The sequence below is a fragment of the Nicotiana tomentosiformis genome, chromosome 3 (assembly GCF_000390325.3).
Source record: "Nicotiana tomentosiformis chromosome 3, ASM39032v3, whole genome shotgun sequence".
NCBI classification, from domain to species: domain Eukaryota; kingdom Viridiplantae; phylum Streptophyta; class Magnoliopsida; order Solanales; family Solanaceae; genus Nicotiana; species Nicotiana tomentosiformis.
The window spans coordinates 138,088,729-138,110,032 of NC_090814.1; the positions used below are offsets into that span (position 1 = coordinate 138,088,729).

The following is a 21,304-nucleotide window of genomic DNA, read 5'->3' on the forward strand; positions in this document are numbered from 1 at the left end:
CACCAATCATAGTTGCACCCGACTGGGAGCAACCATTTGAGCTAATGTGTAATGCAAGTGACCATGCCGTGGGAGCAGTACTTGGACAGAGAAAAGATAAAATCATGCATCCAATCTACTATGCAAGTAGAACATTGAATGTCACTCAACTAAATTACACAGTGACAGAAAAAGAGATGCTAGCAGTGGTGTTCGCATTTGACAAATTCCGGTCCTACTTGATAGGCTCGAAGGTAATTGTTTATACCGACCATGCTGCTCTCAGGTACCTAATTGATAAAAAGGAAGCAAAGTCACACCTGATTCGATGGGTTCTATTGCTTCAAGAGTTTGACTTGGAAATTCATGACCGAAAATGAACGGAAAACCAAGTTGCCGATCACTTATCTAGGCTTGAAGGAGCTGAAACGAAGGTTAATGTGGAAGAGATCATGGAGAGTTTCCCAGACGAACATTTGTTGGCCACGAGCCTTGAGGTAGCACCATGATATGCAAATATTGCAAACTACCTGGCAAGCGGTATTGTTCCATATGACTTATCTTCTGTGCAGAAGAAAAAGTTCTTTCGTGGCTGTCGCATGTATTTCTGGGATGAACCATATTTGTTTCGGATTTGTAATGATAACATGATCCGGAGATGTATTCCTGAGTTAGACCAAGCTTCTATTTTGCAGGCATGCCATACTTTGCCTTATGGAGGTCATTTTGGAGGAGTAAGGACAGTTGCTAAAGTTTTGGAGTCGGGCTTCTATTGGCCGACGTTGTTTAAAGATGCACACTTTTGGGTAAAGAGTTGTGATGAATGTCAAAGGACGGGGAATATTTCCCGTCGACATGAGATGCCCATGAACCCAATTCAAGAAGTTGAAGTATTTGATGTATGGGTAATCGAATTTATGGGACTATTTGTTAGCTCATACAACAACAAGTATATACTCGTAGTAGTGGACTATGTCTCGAAATGGGTAGAAGCTATAGCACTCCCAACAAATGATGCAAATAGAGTTATTGGTTTTCTAAGAAAAAATATCTTCACCAGATTTAGAACTCCTAGAGCTATAATTAGTGATGGTGGAACTCATTTTTGCAATAAAGCTTTTGCAAGGCTACTAGAAAAGTATGGAGTTCGCCATAAGGTTGCCACGTCTTACCACCCGCAAATAAGCGGGCAAGTGGAAGTGTCCAAAAGTGTAACGACCCAACCGATCGTTTTGAGCATTTGCACTTCGCTTGGTAGTTTACGGGCATGAGTAGCTCCATATGATGTATTTCGACTTGTGTGAATCGTCGATTTTGGTTTTCAGGTATTTCGGAATCGAATTGGAATAATGGATTTCATTGTTGAAGCTTTAAATTCGGAGAGTTGACCAAGTTTGACTTTTGGTAAATTTGAACCTGAATCGGAGTTTCAATGGTTCCGGTAGGTCCGTTGGGTGATTTTGGACTTAGGAGTGTGTTCGGATTGTGATTTGGAGGTCCGTAGTAGAATTTGGCTTGAAATAGCGAAAGTTGGAATTTTGGAAAGTTTGACCATGAGTGGACTTTTGATATCGGGGTTGAATTTCAATTCCGGAAGTGGGAGTAGGTCCGTAATGTCAAATGTGACTTGTGTGCAAAATTTAAGGTTAATCGGACGTGATTTGATAGGTTTCGGCATTGGTTGTGGAAGTTGAAGTTTCAAAGTTAATTGAATCCGAATTGAGGGTGATTCGTCGTTCCGATGTTGTCAAGTGTTTTGAGGCCTCGAGTAGGTCTGTATTATGTTATGGGACTTGTTGGTATGTTTGGACGTGGTCCCGAGGGGCCCGGGTGAGTTTCGGACGGGTTCAGGCTATTTTTCCTTCATTCTTCACTGCTGGTTCTACTGATGTCTGGTACACCCAGTGTTCTTCGCGATCGCGTATTGAGGGATACGATCGCGTAAGGGAAAAATTGAGGGTGAGTGTTCCTTCACCGTGTTCGCGACTATGGGTCCGAGTTCGCATAGGTTACTGCAGATCGAGCATCACGTTCGCGTAGGTGTGCACGCGTTCGAATTGTAGAGCTGAGCTGGGCAGGTCTTCATGGCTTCTTCATCGCGTTCGCGAGCCTGGGGCTGCGTTCGCGTAGGTTCTTTTTTAGACTGAGCAGTTTATGCTTCACGAGCGCAAAGCTTATTATGCGATCGCGTAGTGTATTTTCAGGGGCAGTGCATTTTCTTCTTCGCGATCGCAAAGGTATTTCCGCGATCGCGATTCATTAATTCACTCAGTGATTATAAAGTACTCTATTTCGAGGGTTTCGACCATTTTTGCATTTTTGGGAGCTATGGAGCTCGGATTGAGGCGATTCTTGAAGCAATTTTGACCATATGAATTAAGGTAAGTATTTTCTACTCGATTTTGGTTATATTCCATGAATTTATCTTCGATTTTAGCTTTTGGTTGATGAATTTTAAAGAGGAAATTGTGGGTTTTGGCCTAAAGTTTCATAATATGAATTTTTAGTTTTGAACACCGATTTGGAGTCGGATTTGAGTGAAACTATTATGGTTGGACTCGTAATTGAATGTGTTATTGGATTTTGTAGGTTTTGTCGAGTTTCGAGGCATGGGCCCCGGTGTGATTTTTGGCCGGATTTGGGATTTGATGTAGAATTCGATCTTTATCATTTGTAATTGCTCCCTTGGGCTTTATTTGATGTATCTGAGTTGCTTTTGGCTATCTTTGAGCCGTTCGGAGGTCGCTATGCGTGTGATGGAATTTTTGGAGCATCGCTTGGCTTGCTCGGTGTTGGAATTGGCTTGTTCAAGTTAAGTAACTCTTCTAAACTTAGTGCTGAGGGTTTGAAACCCCAAATTACGTGTTGTGTGATTGGTATTGAGACCTGTAAATTGTGATTCCATTGTTTCCATGGCACTGTATAGTGGCCCTATTTTCGTTGATATCTGTGTTTTCACCATGTGATAAAGTAACTGAGGTGTCAATCATGCTAGATATCTTGTTTAGGCTTTATGCTGATATTGTTAGGACCTATAGAGGTCGTTGCTTGCTGTCATCTCACTGATTTTATTGAAATTTCGTACTCGGTCATATTCATGCATTTATATCATATATCAGTCTTAGTTGTTACTTATTGATACATCATATCATTGTTCCGGGTCAGGTTTCATGACATTGTGAGCCCGTGGGTGAGACTGGAGAGATTGATGACTGAGTGAGGCCGAGAGCCTGATTATGAGTGACAGTTATGGGATCGGGCTGCACGCCATAGCGGTTATATTGATGATTATGATAGCGCTTGGGCTGCAGGAGCCCCTCCGGAGTCTGTAACACACCCCTAGTGAGCGCGGATGATACTATTGAGGGATGGATTTCCCTAGACATGGATTTGTCCGAAGTACTTACTACCTGGAGATGGATTTCTCCACAGGGTTGGATTGCCCTTTTTCCTCGGTACTGGGTGACTTATAGTCAGTATTGTATATGTTACGGGATGGATTTCCCTGGGCCGTATGGGTCATATACAGTACATAGTGGTTGAGCATGATGAGTGGAAAGTGAGAAGCTGTGAGATTGAGTACTCTGAGAGTGCGGGTACATGATTCACCTCTGAGATATATGCCATTGGCATGCACACATGACATACATGCATATAGACGCATTTTCCTCATGTTGTACGGTATCACGTCATTCATGACTTTTACACACATTAATATGTGAGCATAGAGAGGTATTTCACACTTGCTATCTGGAAAAGAAATGAAACATCTTACTTATTTTGGAAAGGATTTTTGGAAAAATTTATAGTTTTCAAACTATCTCATACTTTTCGACGATTTCGGTAAAGGATTTGGGTTTTCTCTGTTATTCTTGAGAAGCAAAACTATTTTCGGGAAATTGTGATAAAGCTGAGCATTTTATTTCTGAATTGCTTCCTTATTTATATGCTCTACATTGTTATAAATAGTTGTTGGTTATTGGTGTTGGACCCGACCATATTCTAGCTCGTCACTACTTTCAACCTAAGGTTAGGTTTGTTACTTATTGAGTACATGGGATCGGTTATACTCATACTACACTTCTTGCACATTGCGTGCGGATTTCGGATGTCGATGTTATTGTGTTCGATGTGAGCTGGATTGGAAGATGTACCTGCGTCCCTGTTGTAGCTGCCTCTTGTTTATGGTAGCCTTAGATTTTAAAACTCTGTTTATGTACTTTTCAAATAGAAAGTATATTTAGTTCATATCAACTTTGTAAACTCTATTCTTAGAAGCTCATGATTTGTACTACTAGTTCTTGGAGAATGTATAAAATTAATATATTTATTTACTTAAATTACTTTAATAATTATTATTGGAATTGTATAATTGAAAGTTGGCTTACCTAGCAGGTTGGGTTAGGTGCCATCACGACTAGTTGGATTTTGGGTCTTGACAGATTAGTATCAAAGCTCTAGGTTCATAGGTTCTACAAGTCATGATCAAGTGTCTAGTAGAGTCTTGCAGATCGGTATGATGACGTCCATACCTATCTTCGTGAGGTTATAGGACATTTAGGATATACTTCCCATCTTTTTTTCCTTATCGTGCGACATTGATTCAGCTTGAAGCATAACTCTTTGAATTCCTTCCATGCATTCGTATGCGCATGTGAGCACTCGGTATTAGCTGTGCATTCGCCGGCTTGTGATTCCATGGTTGAGGTGCGAGATGTGATTTTTGGCGTGCTGATGATGGGCAGTCTAGAGGACTTGAGGTTGGGTTTTGACTGTGACTTGAGCACAGAGATGTTGATTGTTTGAGCACGTGCTTTTGGATATATATGTCTGGTAGTGTCTCTATTAGTGGAATTTGTGGTTGGATGACACGTGACGAGTATGATGTGACTGTGAGATGTGTTCATATGGTTTGAATATGACAAGAAGAGTTTACTTGAGATGTAGCAAGAACTTTTGGGTGTTTGATTTTTGTCTTGATTTGGCGTGTGGCCTCGAGTTATGGGTGTGTTGAAGGACTTGTCATGTTGTTTAGTGGTGGAGTGCAGCAGGTCTCATGTCGTGTTATGAGTTCAGACTCAGGAAGATTAAGTGATTATGACTGTGGAATAGTATAAAAAGATGTCAGTTCGAGGTAGAGCAGACAGGTATCTCCTGCGAGGTTCCTGAGGTTGTGTGGTCCTTATGATGTTTGTAGAGAGTTCTCGTTTATGAGTGAATCATATATGCTGCAATTTGAGTTTGTATAGCTTGTGGAAGTTGGCTTGACTATTACAGGGGTGAATGCGAGATTTGCAAATGATGTGAAATATTAGATGGTTTGTGCTACAACAGCTCATGAAGGATTTGGTTGAATCTCACTGCGGTATCATGACAGTAATAGAGTATGGACATTGTAAGTTGTGTGTTTTGATTTATGGTTTCGAGCCAAGTGGGGGAGTCTGCTATCGTCGAGTTGATTGCACGGTTATGTGTTATATTGGATTCGGTTTGAGGTATACTGGTGAATCAGTTATGACTTGCAGAAGTTGAGATTGAGGATAACTCGAGTAAGGGAATTTCTGGATACAGGTTGTATTATACTCTATGGGTATATGGTAATCATAAAATAATTGAGTGGTTATTCGCAAAGGATGTAGTGTACATGGAGTAGAAATTTGCTCAGTTGCCTAGGAGTGTGGGTTGCTCTTTACTCCCTTGGGTGTTGGTGTGCTAATGGGGCACAGGACGTTCGGTCCGTTTGGTTAGTTTAATTGAGATTTGAGTAGAATGGATAACTCTCAAGAATGGTTCTAATGGATTCAAGATTTATATGTAGCTATTTGGAATTTTCAAGATTTATATATGGCTAAAAACTGGGAGTTGCATCGGATGGTGTCGAGACTTGTGGAATTTTATATCATTTATGGATTGTGCATTTCAATATCAAGAAGGTGAAAGAAACAATTTTAGTTTCATATAAGGTCTCTTTAGAGTGAGTGTCTCGGTTGTGGTGCATTGGGGTGCTTAAGAGGGGAGTCAGCGACTTATGGGCCTTAGGGCATTGTGGTTTTATTCTAGGGTCTCTTGTGCGGAGAGTTTTAGTTAGGGATCGCGGTATTCTATCAAGGAGAAGTATCAATTTGAAGGCAATTTGGAAAGGACTTGGAGAAATAAGGCAACTTGGTAGTAGGTTGGGTTAGCACAGTAATGGGTATGATCAGCTCTTTGGGTACTTATGACGTGGCTAGTCTCTACAGGTGTTTCATGGCAATGCTCTTGGGTCTTGAAAACATGTGTGGCTGGGTTGAGTTAGAGAGATTCGGTTCAAATAGCTTGGTTATGTGCAAATGGGTCTCGAAGAGTTCTCAATGGTTTTTACCAAGGTTCGAGAGGTATATTTCCTGCTGGCGTGAGGAGCATGTGGTGTATAGTGAATTTCTTCTGGATAAAATCAAATGGAAGGTCCTTGGCTAATTGAGTATGTAGTTGCTTGTGACTCGGAATGGACTATGAAGTTCTCGTATTTTTCATATGATGGCATGGTATATGCGGTGTGCTGTGTGGGATTGAGATTTATATGAGCGGGATCACAGTTCTGTTTGGAAGGGAAGGTCGTAGGCAGCATGGACGGTTTTAGATGACTAGGTAAATAATATTACTGTTTGGTATGGCTTGATGAGAGTATACATTTTAGGAGGGGCAATGTGTTTTGATGTATGGATACTTCATTGGTACTACAGCACTCTTCTGGTTGATCGACTACTGATATTCAAATTTTGCCAGGTGGCACGAAAGAATTTTAAAGGTATTTCTCGTGGGATGATCGTGTATGAGAAATATGTTAGGCATTCAGGCGGTAGAGATGGAATCAGAAAAGGTAATTCGTGTATTCTATGGATTTGGAGACTGGATGTTCTCAGGAGCAGACTGTTTCATGGTTGTGGACTGTGAAGTCGTGGGCGAAGCTAGCCAGATGATAATATGTGTTATGATTCAGTCATTGTGGACTTTCAGAGGTTATTTATCTATATGTGGGTGACTAGAGCTGATTTGGGGGTCCATTGGTAGGCCCAATTAGGATGTGTATTCTACACCGAGCCGGATTGGTTGGCTCCATACTGCTATTGTGGAGGGATGTGCCATTCAGTTGTTGTGGAGCTTATTCGTATTCTGAAATGATATATGAGTTACTCTTCTTTGCTACGAGGAGTTGTGATTCGTTGATTATATGCATATATGGTGCGGTTCTATTGTGGCCTTATAGCAGAATTTGAGCGAGAAGAGTATTGGGTATTGCTTGGTTGATGGCGTATTGGTTATGTTCTTTCGGGTTTTGTGTAGCATGGTGTCATTTGCTTCTCCGTGGTTATGGTAATGCACTTTGAGTACTTGATGTCGAATTGCGCATGGTTATTGATGCTTGGCAGGGTGGCTTGAGGTGTTTCATATGGACCCAGTATTTGGATAGAGCCGCGTATTGCAACAGAGTTATGTGAAAATATGATCCTTTGTGTTAGATTCATGTGTTATGGTTTTGCGATGTGTGATGGGTTCTTAGCATTGCATCGGGGTGGTACCTGTCGAGCTTGCAGGATGGTTCTCTTGTTTGAGTCATTTTCCATGATTAAGTACATTTGGAATGTTGCTATTTGGTGCACGGATTGCACGTGTTATGGCTTTAGATTGTATTGATATGTCACATTACTAGAGTGGTCGTATTGAATAAGATGATGTCATTGGACCTAGAATGGATGCTATCGGATTTGATTGTGGTATATTTGGAAGGATAATATCGAAAGTCGGCTTAGAAATTGGCTATAGTTCGTGTAGAAGGAGAGGGAGCTCCATGACCGTTGATCTGATGAATGGTTATGAATTCTACATGTTTCTTTCACCATCGGCAGTGTACGAAGGTTTTAGAGCGAGGCTTTGTTTGATATGAGGTCTATTACCGGTATTGGGTTGTTTCGAGCAACTACTATGATTTGAAATTTTTGTTATGAGTATTTGAGTTATGTGATTACATCTTGGGTTATAGATATGGCTTGATACAGCTTGTTCAGACTTATACAGTATGTAGATACGAAATTCTGATCTTATAAGAAATTTCGAATGTTGAAAATTTGATTCGAAGGCTTGTGGGCTAGGTTGAATTGAGAAATTTTAGATATGTTGTGTTATCGGATCTGTATGGGATAGGGTGACGTGAGATCACCCCCGGGTATGTGCATGGTAAGGTTATACGGCGGTTTGATGGCTTTGAGAACACTCTGGACACGTTCAAGCACGGACGTATGTTTAAGTGGGGGAGGATATAACAACCCAACCGGTCATTTTGAGCATTTGCACTTCGCTCGGTAGTTTACAGGCGTGAATAGCTCCGTATGATGTATTTCGACTTGTGTGAATCGTCGGTTTTGGTTTTCAGGTATTTCGAAATCAAATTGGAAGAATGGATTTCATTGTTGAAGCTTTAAATTAGTAGAGTTGACCAAGTTTGAATTTTGGTAAATTTGAACCCGGATCGGAGTTTTGATGGTTTCAGTAGGTCCGTTGGGTAATTTTGGACTTAGGAGCGCGCTCTGATTGTGATTTGGAGGTTCGTAGTAGAATTTGACTTGAAATGACAAAAGTTGGAATTTTGGAAAGTTTGACCGGGAGTGAACTTTTGATATCGGGGTCAAATTTCGATTTCGGAAGTGGGAGTAGGTCCGTAATGTCAAATATGACTTGTGTGCAAAATTTGAGGTCAATTGGACGTGATTTGATAGGTTTCGGCATCAGTTATGGAAGTTGAAGTTTCAAAGTTCATTAAATCCGAATTGAGAGTGATTCGTCGTTCCAATATTGTTATGTGTGTTTTGAGGCCTCGAATAGGTCCGTGTTATGTTATGGGACTTGTTGGTATGTTTGAACGTGGTCCCGAGGGGCCCGGGTGAGTTTCAGACGGGTTCAAGCTATTTTTCCTTCATTCTTCACTGCTGGTTCTGCTGATGTCTGGTACACCCAGTATTCTTTGCGATCGCGAACTGAGGGATGCGATCGAGTAAGGGAAAAATTGAGGCTGAGTGTTCTTTCACCGTGTTCGCGACTATGGGTCCGCGTTTATATAGATTACTGCAGATCGAGCATCGCGTTCGCGTAGGTGTGCACGTGTTTGCATTGTAGAGCTGAGCTGGGCAGGTCTTCATGGCTTCTTCATCGCGTTCGCGAGCCTGTGGTTGAGTTCACGTAAGTTCTTTTTGAGACTGAGCAGTTTGTGCTTCGCAATCGCAAAGCTTATTGCGCGATCGCGTAGTGTATTTTCAGGGGTAGTGCATTTTTTTCTTCGCGATCGCGAAGGTATTTCCGCGATCGCGATTCATTGATTCGCTCAGTGATTATAAAGTACTCTATTTCGAGGGTTTCGACCAATTTTGCATTTTTGGGAGCTATAGAGCTCGGATTGAGGCGATTTTTGAAGCAATTTTCACCATATGAATTGGGGTAAGTGTTTTATACTCGGTTTTGGTTATATTCCATGAATTTATCTTTGATTTTAGCTTTTGGTTGATGAATTTTAAAATGTAAATTGTGAGTTTTGGCCTAAAGTTTCATAATATGAATTTTTGCGTTTTGAACACCGATTTGGAGTCGGATTTGAGTGAAACTAGTATGGTTGGACTCGTAATTGAATGGGTTGTCGGATTTTGTGAGTTTTGTCGAGTTTCGAGGTGTGGGCCCTGGTGTGATTTTTGGCCGTATTTGGGATTTGATGTAGAATTCAATCTTTATCATTTGTAATTGCTCCCTTGGGCTTTATCTGATGTATCTAAGTTGCTTTTGGATAGCTTTGAGCCGTTCGGATGTCGTTACGCGTGTGATGGAAGTTTTGGAGCATCGCTTGGCTTGTTCGGTATTAGAATTGGCTTGTTCAAGATAAGTAACTCTTTTAAACTTAGTGCTGAGGGTATGAAACCCCAAATTACGTGTGTCTGATTGGTATTGAGGTGACACACATGTTAGGTGACGGGCGTGTGGGCGTGCACCCTGTGAATTGTGATTCCATTGTTTCCATGGCAATGTATAGTGGCCTTATTTTCGTTGATATCTGTGTCTTCACCATGTGATAAAGTAACTGAGCTGTCAATCATGCTAGATATCATGTTTAGGCTTTATGCTGATATTGTTAGGACCCATAGAGGTCGTTGCTTGCTGTCATCTCACTGATTTCATTGATACTTCGTACTCAGTCATATTCATGCATTCATATCATATCTCAGTCTCAGTTGTTACTTATTGATATATCATATCATTGTTTCGAGTCAGTTTTCATGACATTGTGAGCCCGTGGGTGAGACCGGAGAGATTGATGACTGAGTGAGGCCGAGAGCCTGATTATGAGTGACAGTTATGGGATCGGGCTGCACGCCATAGCGGTTATATTGATGATTATGATAGCGCTTGGGCTGCAGGAGCCCCTCCGGAGTCTGTAACACACCCCTAGTGAGCGCAGATGATACTATTGAGGGATGGATTTCCCTGGACATGGATTTGTCCGAAGTACTTACTACTTGGAGATGGATTTCTCCACAGGGTTGGATTGCCCTTTTTCCTCGGTACTGGGTGACTTATAGTCAGTATTGTATATGTTACGGGATGGATTTCCCTGGGCCGTATGGGTCATATACAGTACATAGTGGTTGAGCATGATGAGTGAAAAGTGAGAAGCTGTGAGATTGAGTACTCTGAGAGTGCGAGTACATGATTCACCTCTGAGATATATGGCATTGGCATGCACACATGACATACATATATAGAGATGCATTTTCCTCATGTTATACAGTATCACGCCATTCATGACTTTTACACACATTGATATGTGAGCATAAAGAGGTATTTCACACTTGCTATCTGGAAAGGAAATGAAACATCTTACTTATTTTGGAAAGGATTTTTGGAAAAGTTTACAGTTTTCAAACTATCTCATACTTTTCGATGATTTCGGTAAAGAATTTGGGTTTTCACTGTTATTCTTGAGAAGCGAAATGTTTTTCAAAAAATTGTGATAAATTTGAGCATTTTATTTCTGAATTGCTTCCTTATTTATATGCTCTACATTGTTATAAATAGTTGTTGGCTATTGGTGTTGGACCCGACCATATTCTAGCTCGTCACTACTTTCGACCTAAGGTTAGGTTTGTTATTTATTGAGTACATAGGGTCAGTTGTACTCATACTACACTTACATGCACATTGCGTGCGGATTTCGGATGTCGATATTATTGTGTTCGATGTGAGCTGGATTGGAAGATATACCTGCATCCCTGTTGTAGCTGCCTCTTGTTTATGGTAGCCTTAGATTTTAAAACTTTATTTATGTACTTTTCAGACAGAAAGTGTATTTAGTTCATATCAACTTTGTAAACTTTATTCTTAGAACTTCATGATTTGTACTACCAGTTCTTGGGGAATATATAAAATTAAGATCTTTATTTACTTAAATTACTTTAATAATTGTTATTGGAGTTGGATAATTGAAAGTTGGCTTACCTAGCAGGTTGGGCTAGGTGCCATCACGACTAGTTGGATTTTGGATTGTGACAAACAAGGAAATCAAAAGTGTCCTGACCAAGACAGTGAATGCGACTTGGACTGATTGGGCAAGGAAGTTGGATGATGCATTATGGGCTTACCGCACAGCATTTAAAACTCCAATCGGTATGTCACCGTATAAATTGGTGTTCGAAAAGGCATGTCACTTACTCGTGGAGCTAGAGCATAGAGCTTTTTGGGCATTAAGGCAATTAAATCTTGACATGGAGGCCGCTGGTACGAGTAGAGCCATATAGTCTCATGAACTTGATGAGTTTCGTTACCATGCTTTTGAAAGCACCAGGCCGTATAAAAAAGGATGAAGATCATGCATGATAAGCACATTCTAGATAGGAACTTCAAACCCGGAGATCTGGTATTGTTATACCACTCGAGATTGAGATTATTTCTGGGTAAACTGAAATCTAGATGGTCGGGACCATTTAGAGTTGTGCAAGTGTTCCCAAGTGGAGCTGTAGAAATTGAGTCCGAAGGTAGAACTAACAGGTTTAAAGTAAATGGGCAAAGGTTGAAACACTACCTTGGAATGATTGAAGAAAAAGGAGAGAAAGATGTGATGTAGTTGAAAGAGCCCCAATGTGTGAGCGAAACAGAATCCTGAAAGCCTGCGTCGTGCCACGATGTTAAATAAGGCGCTGCGTGGGAGGCAATCCATGACTTTAAGTCACTATTAGTATTTTTTTTTTATTTTTATTTTTGTTAGGGTAAATTAATTTTAGTTGGTTAGTTTGTTTTGTAGGATTAATACACAACTGCGAAGTCCGTGGAGCAAATAAGGTCACCCAAGAAAGGATTAGCTCGAAAGCTTCACAAAATATTGTAACTGTTAAAAAAAAACTGCGTAACACTGTGCTGAGAGAATATAACACAGGGATAGCACAATAAGGCAAAATATTTTTTCCCTTAACAGTGTGCTAAGCGAGTATAGCATGGGGATAACATAGCAAGGCAAAATATTTTTTCCCTTAACAGTGTGCTAAGAGAGTATAACACAGGGATATCACAACAAAGCAAATTTTTTCCCCATTAATAGTGTGCTAAGAGAGTATGGCACATGGATAACACAATACGTCAAAATTTTTTCTTCCCTTAACAGTGTGCTAAGAGAGTATATCATAGGGATAGCACATCAGGTGATGTAGATGTGGAGGACGTCAGTGACTATGATGCTGGCGACTCCGACTACACTACTTAGAGGGAGTATTTCTTCGTCCCTGTTTTTTATTTTGCTACATTGGGGACAGTGCAAATTCTTAAGTGTGGGGTGGGGGAATATCTTATGTGTAGTGTAGTTTAATTTTTTTTTTAGCATAGTAATCTCATTAGGTTTTCTTGGACTTGGTTCTTTCCCAGTGAGTTTTTGTTTTGAACCAAGCATTTTTCTTTCTTTATTTCTGTTTGTAATATATATACATAAAAAAAAATAGAGAGAACTTGAAGCAAAGGGAATTCACTCCTTGAAAAGCTGTATTTTGTGAGAGTCACCTAAGTTGTTCTTGAACCTCCTTTCTGAGCTCATGTTTGTACATTGACGGTGAAACAGAGTGACTTGTAAATCCCATGTATATTGTGTGGGGAATTTTTGTTGTGCATTTTCGTGTATGCATGTTAGTCTAGAACTTGCCCTGCCTGTTATTTGAGGTGAAATCTTAGGAATTTTCGATCCTTAGAGTGATAGTAGGCATTCTTTGATATAAATCACTTGTGCCTAAATTAGCCTACCAAATGAATGAATATCCCTAGCGTCCTAATTTGCGCCTATTAACCTTTTCTTTGGCAACCCATGTTACAAGCCATGTCCATTTTGCATTAATCTCTCTTGTTAACCCATCTTCCCCTTAACTACTTTAGGTTGTGTGATTGGGCAGAAGTCGTGGTTATGAGAAAATATTATGTACTTGAAAACTCAAATTTGCACCAAAGAATGAAAGTTAAGTCCCTTGATACTCCCTTTTTTAATACCCATATTTAAAAAAGAAGAAGATATATTTGGGAAAAGTAAGAGGAAGACAAAAAAAAATAATAAGTTGGGACTTCGGTGCTTGAGCTACGGAAAAACAAAAAAATGTGGAAAGTATCTACAGAGAAAAGAGTAGGAAACGTAGAAGTTAGTAATGCTTAAAGTGTTTATGGGAAGATTTAGTCACTATATAACCAAAAGTATCCATACCTTATCCCAAGCCAACATTACAAGCTTTGAAAAGTCTTACTTGACTGTGGATTGAGACTCCTACATTAGTGGATAATAACAGAATGGGCAAGCTTATGGTATTGTATGTGTTGCATGTGAAATTCCTTGATAAGTGCGAGTGTTTTGTTTTATATTCCCTAGTGCTTGTGAATTGTTACTATAGATGTGTGTTTTGGGGGCATTTCTTTCTTTGTGAGGTACAATGGGATTTGTAAGGAGTAAAGTTTCGAGTTTCAATAGATGAATCTGAGCAAAAGAAAGGTGTTCACTCTTGTGGTTGATATCTTTGAATAATTGCTTGACAGGGAGTTTGAATGAGCTTGACTGCGTCTTTGTGATTAGTCTGTGATATCATGTGTTTGCTCGAGGACAAGCAAAAGTCTAAGTGTGGGGTGGTGATAATATGCTAGAATTACATGTAATTGGATATGTTTTACCCCTACTTTGGTGTGTTTTTAGGTATTTTAAATGTTGAAAGATGACCAATCGAGCTTAATTGTTGAAGTTTGTTATGTAGGAAGCCAGGAGTGAAGAATAAAGGCGATTTGAGCAAAAATGAAGCTAAAAGGCAATTTTTGAAGAAAGAAAAAATCGGACCAGGCAGTGAAGTAACTTTGAAAAGCATAGGGAAAGCACAGAAAAATCTGGAAAATACAACCAGGCCCTGTGCGAAGCACATCTATAGCACAATGACAAATTTGGCTGCGTTTTATCTTGAGGGGCAACTTAGTCAATTGGCTTAGGGACGTGATATAAAAGTTTTCAACCCTAATTGCAGCCATACACTTGACCTGAGAAGGCAAGAATCACCATTGTTGAAGCAAAGTTGAGCCCGAAAGATCCTCAAGTTCATTTAAGAAGATGAATCGAAGAGTTTCTCTCTACTTTTCTATCTGTATTTCTATGAATATTGGTTTGACAATGGTTTATGTATTTTTGAGTAGTGTTATGAGTAGCTAAACTCTTTAATTTAAGGTTTGATGGAACCTATTGGAGAATGATTTTCTACTGCATTTAAAATAGATTTTCCTTTGATTTTCTCTACTTGTTCAACTATATTTTCATTGTTGTTAATCGAAGAGCTCTCAATTAACTATGCCTATTTAGTATGTATATTTCTCGAGAGAGAGAGTACATATTTAGGTAGTTGTTGAACAATACCACTCCTAATGTAGTTGAGAGATCAATACAGAGGATTTAAAGGTGGGATTAGAGATAACGAAACCTTGGTGCGATCGTCGTGAGCGGTAAATTAGTGCCAGCTAGCGTAGTTCGAGAGAATACGTCTAGTAAATTATAGTAGTTGCTCGAGAGAGAGCTACGACACTTAAAGTACTCACGATCGGTAGAGAATATTTAGGCGAATTTATAGGAAACGTAATAGGGAAGATTCCGACAATAGGGGAAATCATAACCTTAGATTTTTCCAAATCTTGTCTGCAATATTTGCTTTGTTAGTTATAAATTACTGCATTTTTACTTACTTTGATCTTAGTTAGTAAACTCTCAAATTGTTATATAATATTTCTGAAGGTTGGTTACTTGAATTCGTGCAAAATTATTAGTTGTAATTAGCACGTTATTTTCCTGTAGGATTCGACTCCGTACTTGAAAAAAGGATTATATTTGCAACGACCGCTAGACCTCTTAGGAGGCATAGTTGGGCGTGATCAATCTGCCTATGATTAAATATTTATACTGTATTTATCATTCGTAGCTATACTTGAATTTTATAGCAAATTTATGGAACAAAAGATTTATTATTTTGAACTGAAACAAGAGAGCAACAAGCTCTCGTAGCTCAGTTGGTTAGAGAGCCCGCTTAGTTAGCGGAGATCTTGAATTCGAATCTCATCAATAGCATTTTATTTTTCTGTATTTCTGTATTTCGTCTTAGTTGTATTCGTTGCACGAGCGAATACAGTCGATACATGTTGTATTCATTGTATACATCCTGTATACAGTCAATACAGGTTGTATTATTTGTATACACATTTGTATTTCGCCTTGGTTACAGTTGATACATGTTGTATTCATTACGCGAACGAATGAATACAATTGCGCGAACAAATACAGTTGATACATGTTGTATTTATTGTCCGAACAAATATAATTGACACAAGCTGTATTCATTGCGCGTTTGAATACAATATAAGCGATACAAACTAGTAACAATTGAACAATAACTACGAATAGTAATTAGGCAAACTATAGCTACTAGACTATAAACTATAGTGCTTTATGAAAATTACTCTAAATTTAATTAGATAAGTACTTGTCGCAGCTTGTGTTTTCAAATATTCAATTCATATGCATAAATTGCCCGCTTGGCCACATTGATGTAACTTTTCTGAGTTGTGATGCGTGAAACTTTAAATTGGTGTTTGGGTGAGAGGGGCAAGCAGGGCGAAGCAAAATATATTGCGGTAAATTTGTAGTTTTCTGACCTTGCGTTATGTGTTAAAGAATAAATTTAAGAATGATCACTCAATTTTTATTTTATTACATCAAATTACTAAATTTTTTAAGCAACAAAAAGTCACCCAACTTCCTCTAAGTACAATGAAAGTCATAAAAAAATTATAATAAAAAATCACACAACTTTGTCTAAGTATTATATAACATATCTCATTTGTTCCCTCTCATTGATTTCATAGGATATACTCTGACATAGTGACTTTTTTGTTAAAAATATTATTTGGCGACTGATGCGATACTTATATAAAAATTAAATAGTTTTTAAATTATATAAAATAGTTTGGATAGAATATTTACCGCTTTCGCTATATTTATGATATTTTAAATCTTGCATAACGGACATATCACTTCCAAGATTCTCAGAATCTTGCATGTTACGTAAATGTGTTTAAATCGGGTGGTGGAAGTTGGAGATACGCATGCAGCAGATATTGCTGGAAAGTAAATAAAGGGAGATAACAAGTGGAACTTTCTCCAAAAGAATTATTCTGTGGGCCTCTTTTGACGATTAAAAAAAGATTATGGGTTCCTCTGGAAGTTGCAAAATCTTACTTTTGGACCCTGCCGAGATCTTATCCATATTTATTAGTCCTACTCCATAACTATGGTTTGGCAGAGTATATAAGAATAATGCTAGGGCTGGTAATGAGGCGGTGTGGGGCGGTGCGGTATGGGTTTTAGCATATGCGGAGTGGTACGGGTTTAGACATATGCGGGTACGGTATGGTACGGTGCGGATCAAAATAATTTTTTTAAAATCTTTTGTGGGTGCGGTGCGGTGCGGGTTTTAACTTTTTGCAAAATTACAACGTTTCAACTATTTACAAAATTACAACGTTTCAACTATTGTTAATATTATTACAACCTGAAAATATTTACCTTTTTAGTTTTGAACTTGTGGTTCCTTTCTCCTATGCATTGATTATTTTAGTCTCAAACTAATTTGGTTTTTACGAGGCATGTATTTCATATTGGACATTTGTTTAGTTGACTGTAAATACACATTTTTCTGTTATTTGCATATCGGAAGAAAATATTATATTATATTATATTTTTTTATTATTTTAAAGTCGATCCCACTATAACTATACAGTTACTTTATTTGAGTCGAGTAGATAATTAGTTGACTCAATTTTCATGTATCTGATCTCATTACCTTGCACGATACATCTGAATCATTAGAAATGACATACTGATATATCAAACTGAATTCCAATACTACTACTACTATTACAACAACAACAACAACAACAACAATTCAGTAAAATCCCACTAATGGGGTCTGGGGAGGGTAGTGTGTACGCAAACTTTATCTCTACCCCGAATGAGTAGAGAGGCTATTTTCGAAAGACCCTCGGCTCAAGAAAATAAAAAGATAAAATGAGACAATATTAGTATCACCACAGCAATCCTAAGAAAAATAGGAACACCATGAAATGCGGAAGAAAGATGCAAAGCAAAAGCGATAGCTAGTAAATAGGACATGCACTGAATTCCAATACTGATGCATGTAAAATCAGAAATTAGTATATTAAAAACTTTAAAACCGAACACTGTTAAAAGTTAAAACTGACAGCATTCGTTAGGATTTATAGTTATGAATATTCAAAATTGGACTTCTTTGGTTTGCAATTTGGATCCCAATAGGAACTTTTAGATTGGCAGTGCATAAATGAATATAATTGAAAATAAAATTAAATAAGATAAAAATATTACAAATTGACAGAAATAATAAAGGGAAAATTTTGCAGTGTGGGGCGGGGCGGTACGGGTGGATGCGTGTGTTGATGAGGGGCAGGTGGATGCGGGTGAAAATACTATGTGGGGCGGGGCGGGTTGAAATTTTATGGATTAAGGCAAAATCCGCCCCGCCCCATTGCCATCTCTAAATAATGCTGAATAAGCGGTATTAATAAAGTAGGGAGTAGTGATGCATAAGTTAGTAATGCAAAGATTATTTCTTATGCACTGTTTGGTGTGGTGTATTAAAATTAGAATGCATTGCATAATTTGTAAGAAAATTAGTTGTTTACAAAAATACCCTCCATATTCTTTAGCTTTAAGGATAATTTTATCTTTAACCATGCTAATGCATGCATAAATAACCTTGGTATTGCTAATACCATGTGTTTACCCGAAGAATCGGATAACGTTGAATTTATATATGGTTCTAAGGGCAAGTAGATTCCTTTGATCTGAGAATAACAATACACGTATTTATGGTGCAAAAATAGAAGATGATGAACAAAGATATTTAGTGAGCTTTAGAAGGATAAACATAATGAATTCTTAATCCCAGCCAAAAAGTGCCTTCTATTACAAACTATCTTTCCTTTTATAGCCAAGGATCACTACTTTATCTATAGCAACATGATGGAATAAATATTACTAGTGGAGGACCCATGATGGTGTGTCTCCTCCTTAATTCCCGTAGAGATTCTCTCCTTTGGTGCGGTTGAAACAGCTTTTTGTCTGTGAACTCGATACCGACTCGAGCTCGGTATCGGATCGGAACCTCGGCCTTGGTTTCGAGCTAGGTGATCACTTTTGGGCATCGATGTTCGGGACCTGTATCGGTCGATGTTACCTAGGTCGATTCGAACGCCCAAGCTCGACGCATCCATCTCGGAATTCGTTCGGGGTCTCCATGAAGATACCCCTTGATTGAAATGCCATCCTCGATCGATCTTCATGACCGAGGATCGGTTTTAACCGTATACAGATAGCCCCCTCGTTTCTTGAAAAGGAGATGACGAGAAACGATGTGATTTCCCTAAGGTTCGACCGAATCGATAATGACGTTTCTATCGGCTTTGACTATGGCGTGCGTGATACCTGTCCCATCGATTTGGTTTTATCGAGGCATTTAATGTGTGTCAGTCGATGGTCGGCCACTGCTAGAAACGAATTGCCATGCCTTATAAATAGTTTTCACATATAATGTTTTCCACTTTTGTGCTTCCTCTTTTCCCAAATTCCCTTTGATTAGTTTCTCTTATTTCGTTGCTTTAGTGCCGCTTATACCAGAGTTACGGTGCTGTCCCCTCTTTCACCTTTCTTTGCAAGTTTTTCTTCTCATATTAATGGCGAAAACTTCAAAAATCGTACCTCACAAGGAGAAAGCTTATTCCTCGCGGCTGTGTGACGATAAGGCGCCGCCCGAGCCGTCCGTTCAAGATTATATTCCCGGCCCGTATATTTTAAAAACTGATTTAAAGGTGGAGAACCCTTCGTCAGTTCCAGGTCGGTGTGAGCACGTATCGATGTATACATGCTCTATAGCGGAGGTTCACCTCGAGGCCATCAGAAAAGACTGCGGCTGGGGTTCTGAGGTTGTGTTACAAATCCCCTCCCCCGATGAGAGCGTCACTACCTATGTGGAAGGATTTTTAAGTGTTTACACCTATCCCTTTACGTTGGGAGCTGTCGATCCCGTGATTTTTGATTTCTGCAGGAGATATCAGGTCACCCTCGGCCAAATTCATCCTTCTTTATGGCGTATAGTCATCTTATTACGTTTCTTCTCTATCAAAGCCGGAGGGTTGGATTTTTCTCTGAGCCACCTTATACGACTGTATCGGCCTCAGATTTATCGTGGACTTATTAGGCAGTATCGTCGGGCATCGAAGGCTTTGATGTCGAGCATCGATGAAGATAAGGATCGAGGCTGGATGGGTCGATATATTCGAGTGAGGACTCGTGATCTTATCCCGGAGGAAAAGATGTCGTTTCCTGAAAAATGGAACTTCGACCGTAAGTGATCCATGTTTGCTTTTCGTGTCTTTTTTCGTATTTGTTAATATTATTTTCTGATGTCCAGCTGCACCTTGAATGCCACAAGCTGTGCCTGATCTCGAGGATTGGGTTTGAAAGTTAGCCTCGACTTCATCCTATGCCGAATGCGCTTGGCGTGATTTGGCTAAAGGTAGATGGGAGGCCAAGAATCATGGTGAGGTTTGGTTCCTGTTTCCCTCGAGGTATATTCTGCGTTCATTTCATTATCGGTTTTTCCCTTGTATATAGGTGTAACTAGGAATGCCGCTTTGCGGCTTTTGAGCGGTGATGAAGGAAACAAGCCCCCAGTCCTGGAACAGGGGAAAGAAAAGAAACGAAGGGCTTCCTCTCGTCCGGAGGACCCTAAGCCCAAAACTCGAAAGGTGAGGAGAAAAATCATTGCGCTTTCGATCTACTCTGTCCATCGACTGAGGGAGGAAGAAGAAGAAGAAGAAGAAGATAGCTCCTCGGCTTTGATAGTCCGACCTACGGAGGCAGTCGAGGTTGCTAGAGTTGCTGAGCCGATGGCGGCCGTGCCCATCGGGGTTGGTTCCGAAGACCTAAGTCTCGATCGGAGTACTCCGAGTGATTTTCTCGGGGCAATGGCAATGGGTCATTCACCTTCCCTTTTGTCTTTTTCTGAGGAGGCGTTGAAGGAGGCTCGAGAACTGAAGACTCCCGACATTAGTGCTGGCTCAGGTGCAGCAGATCCTTTTAAGGATTGTTTTACTGGTGTTGATGACAGTTCCGATATCGGTGATGCTTCTCTTTTGTTATAGGAAGCTCATCATTTTATTACTCGGGTAATGATTCTTCCATACTTGGCTTCTTTGTTCTTTTCCATACTTGGCGGTTCCGATATCGGTGATCCCTTTTTGCTTTATTGGTGTTGATGATAGTTTATAACTATGCAGGCCATCGGTAGGTTCCGAGTTGATCTTAGCCAGTGTGAGGCCGAACTCCGGAAGGTCCTAGGTGAAAGAGATGACCTTCGGCTTCTTTGTAGCAAAAATGAGGAGGCTATAAAGGATCTTCAAGCGGATTTGGCTAAGGTTCGTGAAGAAAGGGTCGAGCTCGATCAGCAGGTGAGCCTCGTTCTGTTAAGTATGGATTCGACTCAACTGTGGAAGTTAACCCTCCGTTGTCTCAGTTGCAGCAAAAGATCGAGAAGATCGGGCTACTTCGGGAGGAGGTCGCTAAAATCCGGACCGAATGCAACCAGTGGAAGGAGACTATTGACCGCCTGGCAGCAGAGAAAGAAACCATCTTAACAAAGTTATTATCAGCCGACGTTCAGCTTCGAAA

General features: G+C 39.7%; 1 pseudogene; it reads left to right on the forward strand.

Annotated features, from left to right (window-relative positions):
- Positions 1–44: 44 nt before the first annotated feature.
- On the forward strand, positions 45–20,778 carry LOC138908558 (uncharacterized; annotated as a pseudogene).
- The last annotated feature ends 526 nt before the right edge of the window (positions 20,779–21,304 follow it).